This window comes from Euprymna scolopes, chromosome 19 (assembly GCF_053919585.1).
Source record: "Euprymna scolopes isolate OS-2025 chromosome 19, ASM5391958v1, whole genome shotgun sequence".
In the NCBI taxonomy this organism is placed as follows: domain Eukaryota; kingdom Metazoa; phylum Mollusca; class Cephalopoda; order Sepiida; family Sepiolidae; genus Euprymna; species Euprymna scolopes.
In genome coordinates, this window is record NC_136500.1 from 122,813,198 (window position 1) to 122,823,549 (window position 10,352).

The 10,352-nt window shown below is 28.9% G+C and overlaps 1 long non-coding RNA gene across 1 annotated transcript in view; it reads left to right on the forward strand.

Moving 5' to 3' along the window:
• Positions 1–8,157, forward strand: part of LOC145239944 (uncharacterized) — a 31,113-nt gene extending 22,956 nt beyond the window's left edge. The window contains exon 3 of the long non-coding RNA XR_013862430.1: positions 6,370–8,157. This is a non-coding gene — a long non-coding RNA (uncharacterized LOC145239944). The remainder of the gene's footprint in view (positions 1–6,369) is intronic.
• The last annotated feature ends 2,195 nt before the right edge of the window (positions 8,158–10,352 follow it).

Below are 10,352 nucleotides of genomic sequence, written 5' to 3' on the forward strand. Positions count from 1 at the left end.
GAGCTTTTGACAACATACCTTTCAGTACTATGTTCAAGTCGCTACGAGAACTCAATGTGCCACCAGTATTCATCCGATGGATTGAGTATATGGTGAGGCACAGAACAGTTCAAGTAGAACAACTGAGAGCAACTGTTAAAAGGGAAGTAGTTAAATGAAACCCCCAAAGGGGGATTTTATCACCTTTACTATGGAACTGTATGCTGAATCCTCTTTTAAAGGAGTTTAAAAATAGGAATATTTATGCCCAGGCTGATGCTGATGACATCGCAGTGCTGGTCGCGGGTTCAAAAGCATCATTGGTCAGACGCATTGCTAAAATGGGACTACATTTTTCATCAAATGTGATAACGAAAAATTTGAGTTCATTCAAAGAATATGTATATCATAGAATTCACTAATATTTTCAATCGATAAATTCACCACTTTTTGCTATAAAATCATAAGGACAGTTAAAAATAATTAGTTATTAAAAAAAAGTTTGTTTTTTTAATTATAAAAAAAAAACGATACACGGGATTGAACCAAAAATCTTTCCACCAACCCCCGGTACTCTAACCGTTACGCTAACATGTCATATTGGCAAAATCGCATTTAAGGTAAGTACAGAAATCTATAAAACTTGGATAAAACTTGAATGTCTGTTGAGACAACATTTACACAATTAAATATATCATTATTATATTAGTAAGCTAAGTACAGAAATCTATAAAACTTGGACAAAACTTGAATTTCTGTTGAGACAACATTTACAAAATTAAATATATTTTTATTATATTAGTAAGCTAAGTACAGAAATCTATAAAACTTGGATAAAACTTGAATTTCTATTGAGACAACATTTACAAAATAAAATATATTATTATTATATTAGTAAGCTAAGTACAGAAATCTATAAAACTTGGATAAAACTTGAATTTCTATTGAGACAACATTTACAAAATTAAATATATTATTATTTTATTAGTAAGGTAAGTAGCTAAATCTATGAAACTTGGATAAAACTTGAATTTCTGTTGAGACAACATTTACAAAATTAAATATATTATTATTATATTAGTAAGCTAAGTACAGAAATCTATAACACTGTGATCAAACTTGAATTTCTTTTGAGACAACGTTTAGAAAATTAAATATATTATTATTATATTAGTAAGCTAAGTAGCTAAATCTATAAAACTTGGATAAAACTTGAATTTCTATTGAGACAACATTTACAAAATTAAATATATTATTATCAGAAAGGCGGTAGCACTCTCTATATTGGGATGGCCCGTACACGCCTATATACGCCTACAAAACAAAACTGTCCAAATCTCAACTAAAATCAACTCATAAGTTTCAAAAAGCACATATTCTTACAGAGAAGCGTCTTACGAATCCAGCGAGTGTCAGAACGTCTGTTAAAATGTCAAAAGAGAGCAAAAAAAAAGGGTACAAAAATGGCCAATTGTTCTTCTTTGTTCTTCTTTCTTCTTTTTTTTTGAGACGATTTATCTCTGTGTATGAACGGTCTCTGACAACAGTTCAAGCATCAATCGACTGCTCTTTACGCGGAGAAGTGCAGTGACCCATCGCTTTTTAGCTAACTCCATAATTAAATAAGATTACGTGTAATAACAAGTTTTAAACACTATATACCCAATGTAGACAGACCACTTCGAACATGGAACTTCTCTCAAAAGGGACAGCTCCAAATAATACACCGGATGCTCACAGACGTTCCAGTTTGCCAGCGGCCTATATTTCTTGGACGCTGAATATTTGAGGTGAACGTTAAGGTTTTTTCTTTAAACAGTAACCCACCAGCGTTAATGAAACCACAAAATCTTTATCTCAGTTGATCAAAATTGTTATAAGCGTAACCTATCAGCAAATACGACGTCAAAAAACAATGTTATAAAAACAAATAATTCTTCAGATTTTGGACTGTAAAATATGTACAAAATGTCAATGCTGTGACCAGGATTCGAACATAGGTTAGCACAGCCACAAAGTGGGGTCCTAACCTCTAGATGATCATGGCTAACACTGACGGCTGTCGCTCTTGGCAGAAAGACACATGACTACTGTCAAACTATTGAAAAATAAGGAGGAAACTTGAAATTCTCACGCATTCGCAAAAATACACTATAGCAACCATTGTTAAATGCAGCTGAATCTCTTCGCTCGCTAAGAAAAGTAGATCAGACCAGTTCTTCTAAGAACTCACCAAACGCCAAAGGAAATAAGTTAAATTAGACGCAAAAGAAACTGCAAGAAAGTCATCTTCTAAGAACTCACTGGAAGCTGACCAAAAAGAATCAAAATCCAAGCCCTAGCCACAAAATAACTAGATATTGTGGCTACTATACACAATCTACTAATAAAAACAAGTAAGTTTTCTAAAATAAACTACAATAAATTAACCAAGTAACCTCACACTGTCACTGATTAGGAATTCATATGAAGATAACAACTACACTATTGGTGTATATACCGTTCCACACTTTAACTATTGGTGACGGGGCAGTATCTCAATTCTACGAGAGTTGTCTTGCTATAAGATAAGTGATATTATAGTAAGATACACATAAGTGTTATATGTTTACATTTAATAAAAAATGCCAAAGTCAGCACGTAGTAAAAAAGCTCAGAGAAATATAGACTATGAAAAAACAAAGTCTAGTTATTATCTGAGCAAAAAGAATACTATCAGAAAAATGCTGAAATAATAAAAATTAAGTATCATGCAAATCCTGAGGCAAAGAAGGCTGCCTCACGTGCTGACTCAAAAGCAAGATATAACAGGGATTCTGAGGAGAAAAAAGCTGCCTCACGTGCTCTTTATAACAAAGAACCAGAAAAAAAGAAGGCTGCCTCACGTGCTGGCTCAAAAGCACGGTATAACAGGGATTCCGAGGGAAAAAAAGCTGCCTCATGAACAAACTATTATAAAAAGACCTAAAACCCAGCAGGAAGCGACCTGCTACTAATGGAGGCGGCAATGAGCCACCTCCTAAAAAAGACAATACTATCATGAATGTAAGTTTAAAAATAAGACTGTAAGTAAAAATACTAATTAACAAGAATAAAAAAGCATTGGAAATGCAAAAGGATATGGGGATGGTATGCCAAAAAGTATACAAACAAGATAGCTATGAATGGCTAGGCACATGGAAATAGAATTGCATTGAAAGTATAGCCCTATAGCTTTTTACAACCGTAATGATGGCACGGAATGAAGATTGGAGAAAAACTATAGGGCTATACTTTGGATGCAATTCTATTTCCATGTGCCTAGCCATTCATAGCTATCTTGTTTGTATACTTTTTGGCATACCATCCCTATATCCTTTTGCATTTCTAATGCTTTTTTATTCTTGTTATATTAGTAAGCTAAGTACAGAAATCTATAAAACTTTGAAAAACCTTGAACATCTGTTGAGACAACATTTACAAAATTAAATATATTATTATTATATTAGTAAGCTAAGTACAGAAATCTATAAAACTTGGACAAAACTTGAATTTCTGTTGATACAACATTTACAAAATCAAATATATTATTATTATTATATTAGTAAGCTAAGTACAGAAATCTATAAAACTTGGATTTCTGTTGAGACAAAATTTACAAAATTAAATATGATATTATTATATTAGTAAGGTAAGTACAGAAATCTATAAAACTTTGAAAAACCTTGAACATCTGTTGAGACAACATTTACAAAATTAAATATATTATTATTATATTAGTAAGCTAAGTACAGAAATCTATAAAACTTGGACAAAACTTGAATTTCTGTTGATACAACATTTACAAAATCAAATATATTATTATTATATTAGTAAGCTAAGTACAGAAATCTATAAAACTTGAATTTCTATTGAGACAACATTTACAAAATCAAATATATTATTATTACATTAGTAAGGTAAGTAGAGAAATCTATGAAACTTGGATAAAACTTGAATTTCTGTTAAGACAACATTTACACAATTAAATATATTATCATTATATTAGTAAGCTTAGTAAAGAAATCTATAAAACTTGGATAAAACTTGAATTTCTATTGAGACAACATTTACAAAATTAAATATATTATTATTATATTAGTAAGGTAAGTACAGAAATCTATAAAACTTTGAGACACCTTGAACATCTGTTGAGACAACATTTACAAAATCAAATATATTATTATTATATTAGTAAGCTAAGTACAGAAATCTATAAAACTTAAATTTCTGTTAAGACAACATTCACAATAGTAAATATATTATTATTATATTAGTAAGGTAAGTACAGGAATCTATAAAACTTTGATAAACTTAGATTTCTGTTAAGACAACATTAAAAAAAAATAAACGTTTACTTCCTTTACTTGTTTCAAACCGAATCTCCTACAAACAACGAGATAAAGTTGTTTTCATTTTTACTGGAATCACGTTGCTTAGGAAATTCCACTCACAAACCATTTTAGATAAATTTTACAAAAAAGAGTTGTCAATCTAATCGGCCCCACTTTATCAACTAAGCTCCAGCCCCTGTCCCATCACCACAATGTTGCATCTCTGCGCCTGTTTTACAAATATTTTAATGAAATGTGCTCTGATGAATTCTTTGCACTTGTATCCCCTCGACGTACATATCCCTGAATTCATTAATCTAATATTGACAATACCTTTACTGTAAAGATTTAAAGTTTTTTTTTCACTAATCTAGTGTTGAAAAACTGTAAATATTTAAATGTTTATTATTGGTCTAGTGTTGACAATATCTTTACTGTATATATTTAAATGTTTTACATCAATTTAGTGTTGATGATATCTTTACTGTAAATATTTAAATGTTTTAATTAGTCTAGTGTTGATAATACCTTTACTGTAAATATTTGAATGTTTTTCATTAATCTAGTGTTTACAAAACCTTTACTGTAAATATTTAAATGTTTTTCATTAATCTAGTGTTGACAATACTTTTACTGTAAATATTTAAATGTTTTCATTAATCTAAGGTTGACAATACTTTTACACTAAATATTTGAATGTTTTTTATTAATCTAGTGTTGACAATACTTTACTGTAAATATTTAAATGTTTTTCATCAATCTAATGTTGACAATATTTTTACTGTAAATATTTAAATGTTTTTCACTAATCTAATGTTGACAATATTTTTACTGTAAATATTTAAATGTTTTTCATTAATCTAATGTTGACAATTTTTACTGTTAATATTTAAATGTTTTTCATTAATCTAATGTTGACAATATTTTTATTGTAAATATTTAAATGTTTTTCATTAATCTAATGTTGACAATATTTTTACTGTAAATATTTAAATGTTTTTCATTAATCTAATGTTGACAATATTTTTACTGTAAATATTTAAATGTTTTTCATTAATCTAATGTTGACAATATTTTTACTGTAAATATTTAAATGTTTTTCATTAATCTAGTGTTGACAATATTTTTACTGTAAATATTTAAATGTTTTTCATTAATCTAATGTTGACAATACCTTTACTGTAAATATTTAAATGTTTTTCATTAATCTAGTGTTGACAATATTTTTACTGTAAATATTTAAATGTTTTTCATTAATCTAATGTTGACAATACCTTTACTGTAAATATTTAAATGTTTTTCATTAATCTAGTGTTGACAATTTTTTTACTGTAAATATTTAAATGTTTTTTATTAATCTACTGTTGAGAATACGTTTACTGTAAATATTTAAATGTTTTTTCACTAATCTACTGTTGAGAATACCTTTACTGTAAATATTTAAATGTTTTTTATTAATCTGTTGTTGACAATACGTTTACTGTAAATATTTAAATGTTTTTTATTAATCTGTTGTTGACAATACCTTTACTGTAAATATTTAAATGTTTTTTATTAATCTGTTGTTGACAATACGTTTACTGTAAATATTTAAATGTTTTTTATTAATCTGTTGTTGACAATACGTTTACTGTAAATATTTAAATGTTTTTTATTAATCTACTGTTGACAATACCTTTACTGTAAATATTTAAATGTTTTTTATTAATCTGTTGTTGACAATACCTTTACTGTAAATATTTAAATGTTTTTTATTAATCTGTTGTTGACAATACGTTTACTGTAAATATTTAAATGTTTTTTATTAATCTACTGTTGACAATACATTTACTGTAAATATTTTAATGTTTTTTATTAATCTATTGTTGACAATACCTTTACTGTAAATATTTAAATGAACGTTTTGAGGAAAAACATTTAGAAATACATTAAAACATGATATGGGTATAATCTCTGTAGCTTTTACAACCATCATCCCATTAGAAAACTAAAACTGAATGGGAATATTAACAGTTGATTTTCATTTTTTTATTTGCAGATGTTCCTGCTTGAACACCTTTGTTGAATTTAAATTGATCATTACTTTCTGTTAGATTTACTGGTGAAAACATGCATTCTTGTAATCTATGTGAATATTCTTGTTCTGGTAAATCAACGTTAGAGCGACATATTAGAAGTCACGGTGGAAAAAAGACATATTCTTGTAAAGTATGTGATTATTCTTGTACTGCAAAATTTGAATTATTTACACATATAAGAACTCACACTGGTACAAAGCCATATGCCTGTAATGTATGTGAATATTCTAGTTTTTTTAAAGCAAGCTTAGTGAAACATATAAGAACTCACATTAGCGAAAAGCCATTTTCTTGTGAGGTGTGTAAGTATTCTTGTTCTCGTAAATCAATTTTAATCATACATATGAGAACTCACACTGGTGAAAAACCATATTCTTGTGAATTCTGTGAATATTCTTGTGCTGTTAAATCAAGTCTAGTTGCACATATGAGAAGTCACACTGGCGAGAAGCCATATTCTTGTAACATCTGTGAATATTCCTGTATTGGAAAATATCAATTATCTAAACATATTAGAACACACACTGGCGAAAAACCATATTCTTGTGAAATATGTGAATTTCATTGTTCTGCTAAATCAAGTTTAAATTTCCATATGAGAACTCACACGGACGAAAAGCCATATTCTTGTAAAATATGTGAATATTCTTGTTCTGTTCAATCAAGTTTGGTGATACATATGAGAACTCACACTGGTGAAAAACCATACTCTTGTAACATGTGTGAATATTCTTGTTCTCAGAAACAAGCTTTAGTGAAGCATATGAGAACTCACACTGGGGAAAAGCCATATTCTTGCCAAATATGTGACTATGCTTGTTCTGTTAAATCAAGTTTAGTAACACATATGAGAACTCATACTGGCTCTAAACCATTTTCCTGTGACAAATGTGCTCATTCTTGTTCTACTAAATCACAGTTAATTATCCATATGAGAACTCACAGTGGTGAAAAGCCATATTCATGTCCGAAATGTGAATATTCTTGTTCTGTTAAAGCAGATTTACGGAAACATCTTAGAACTAAAAAATGTAGAAGAGGTCTAAAACGTAATAACCCAAAAAAGGTTAACATTTTGCAAAATGAACAACACAAGTAAATACAATAAATATTTGAAGATATAATTTTTTTTAAATACTGCTTTCAACACATAATAATCCTGAAAAGGTTAATATTTTGTAAAACAAACAATACACACAGATGCAATGAATATTTGAAGATGTTAAAGTTTTTCTTAAAAAAATTATTGGTTTCGACACATAATCCAAAAAAGGTTAATATGTTGTAAAACAAACTACACAAACAAATATAATGAACATTTGAAGATATGCTTTTTTATTTACTGGTTTCAGCACATGATAATATTCGGGTTTATATGACGTAAGACTAAAAACAAAACCAAACAATAAATAATGTTTTAAAAAAGTAAACATCGGGAATAATTCTTTTAATAAATAATCAATTTGATCCATGAAAACCTTTTCAAAGTTCACAGTAAATAACTCAAAAAGAGTTACCACAAAACGATCAAATAAACATCATCAATAAAATATTTTAAAGATATGAAATTTATGCATGAAAACTTTTCAAAATTTCTCAGAAATTGTTGATCAAACAAAACAAAAAAAAACAACTTAAAATTCAAAACATACAGAAGATAAGCTGCATGAAATAATGCATAATTTTTTTTTTTTTTCAAAATTACTGGATTCAACATATGACTGAAAAATTGTTGACCGAACAAAAAAGCAAACCAAACTTAAAATTCAAAAATATACGGAATATGAGCTGCATGAAATAATGCGTGAAAAGTTTTTGAAAATAACTGGATTCAACATATGAGTAAGAAATTTATGACCAAACCAATTATATTTTGTTTTCACTTTTTCCATTTTTTTTATTTTGAGGTTTTGTATTAGTCAAGCTTCTGACGTTCTCTTCAATATGTCAGCGAAATGTCTTTGTTCTTTTGAGAAAATATGGCGGTCTCATGCAGGGAATTCAGGGAGTTGCTATCTTTCTAGGGAGTGTTTGCATCTTGGGGTCTATTGGAGATTCTTCAGCGGTACATCTTTGGTGGATCTGTTCTGTTGACATCCATCGAATTCACTGACCAACTGCTTCATCGAAAAACAACTTTGCAATGCTATTTATACTGAGAGTATGGTCGAGTAAAAATGCCATTTCCCTTTCGATTGAAAAATTTACCCATGCTACCTTGACTCGCACTGAAAGATGATTGGTCAAAACACATTTGGCCTGACTCAAACTTCCAAGGACGAACATGATTCTATATATGTGCTAGTCAGGCAAGGTCATTGGATTAAATCAGGTTCTCTGTGCATTACAGCAATTAACAGGTGGCTCACTTTGGAGTTGAATCTCAGGACTAGCTACCCCTTAGGCAGTACGGTTTTGATCAAGTGACAGCTGTAATATATGTCGCTCAACATGTGGTAATATTACAGCGTTACAATTACATGTGACCCCACACCTTCAACTATGACTATAAGTTTAATGACACATGCAAAAATAACATTTTTTTTAATTTCTCATTCTTTTGAATTAAGTTTTGTTACACGTATGCAAAAACCATATAAACTTTTTGTAATAATAAAAAAACAGTGTTTTCCATAATTGGAATAGCTTGTAATTTCGCCTATCCGGGTCTAAAGGTCGTTAATGATCATACAAGCAAATACAGCAACAATATGTTCGTTAATCAAATACAGCAACAATAAATATGATAAGATAAATATTTCCTTTAGGTGATATGTTTTTTTACAAAACAATGTATTTTGCTTTTGAAAATGTTCAACATACTTTACAAAACCTGTGAAAATATTGTTCAATCCCAAGCTAAAATAATTATAGTTTGGTCGCCAGAGCAAGTTTTCTGGCAGAATATTTGACAGAATACAAAAATATTGCTTTTTGCCAACTTTAGACGTTTTTTATAATTACTATCTTTAATGCATTTAGTTATGGGCAGTAGTTTGCAGAACCCACTCTCTGGTTATCAAATGCTTGTAATATTTTACCATACTTTGGCATAATTGCACCAAATCCAGGGGTAATTCTGCCAACTAAAAAAGGTCTCTTTATATGCATGGTTGTCAAAAGAGCACATTTAGCTAATTGGCATAATTATCCCAGACGTGGCGCAATTACCCCAAAGTATTGAATTATTTTCTCCTACCATGCATAACTGACAAATTACTAGTTTTAAACAGAGAAAATAAAATTATAAGTAATAAAGCCCCCCATTCAATTTGGTTCTATTGTTTTTTCATATTGAAGTTTTCGAAAAAATCAAACTCAATGTGTTTTATATTATTAATTTTTTTTTTTTTTGGTAAATACAATTCTAATATGTAAAAATAAAATTGTCTTGCTCCATTTCGTTTTATTGTTTTTTGATATTGAAAGTTTCGAAAAAAAATCAAACTTAATGTGTGTTTTTTTTGTAAATACAATTTTAATATGTTAAAATAAAATTGCCCGTTTAATTTTGTTTTATTGTTTTTTTTTGTATTGAAGTTTTCGAAAAAAAAAATCAAACTCAAATTTACTTTTGTTTTCATAAATGCAAAAACTGCTATACTGAGAAAAAAAAAGAAAACCCTTTATTTTCATTATTAAGTTTTATGTAGAATCAATTCATAACTCAGGAGGAAGGCAACATAGACGAACTTCTCAGCAATGCTTTCATCTTATCCTTCCTCACGTCAGTTTATATATAAACTTGGTGTATTGCTTTATTGCAGGTCAATATTGTTTTAATTCTGAAATTGCTATGACACGCAGAGAAGTTAAATTTGGTATAACACTAGAAGAGCATAACAAGGTGCCTTATTTTCCTGATTTTTGTGGAATTTGAATGAATATTTTGAAAGTTATGCTATTTTTTATTTGCTGATTATTCTAAGTGTGTATCACTTTA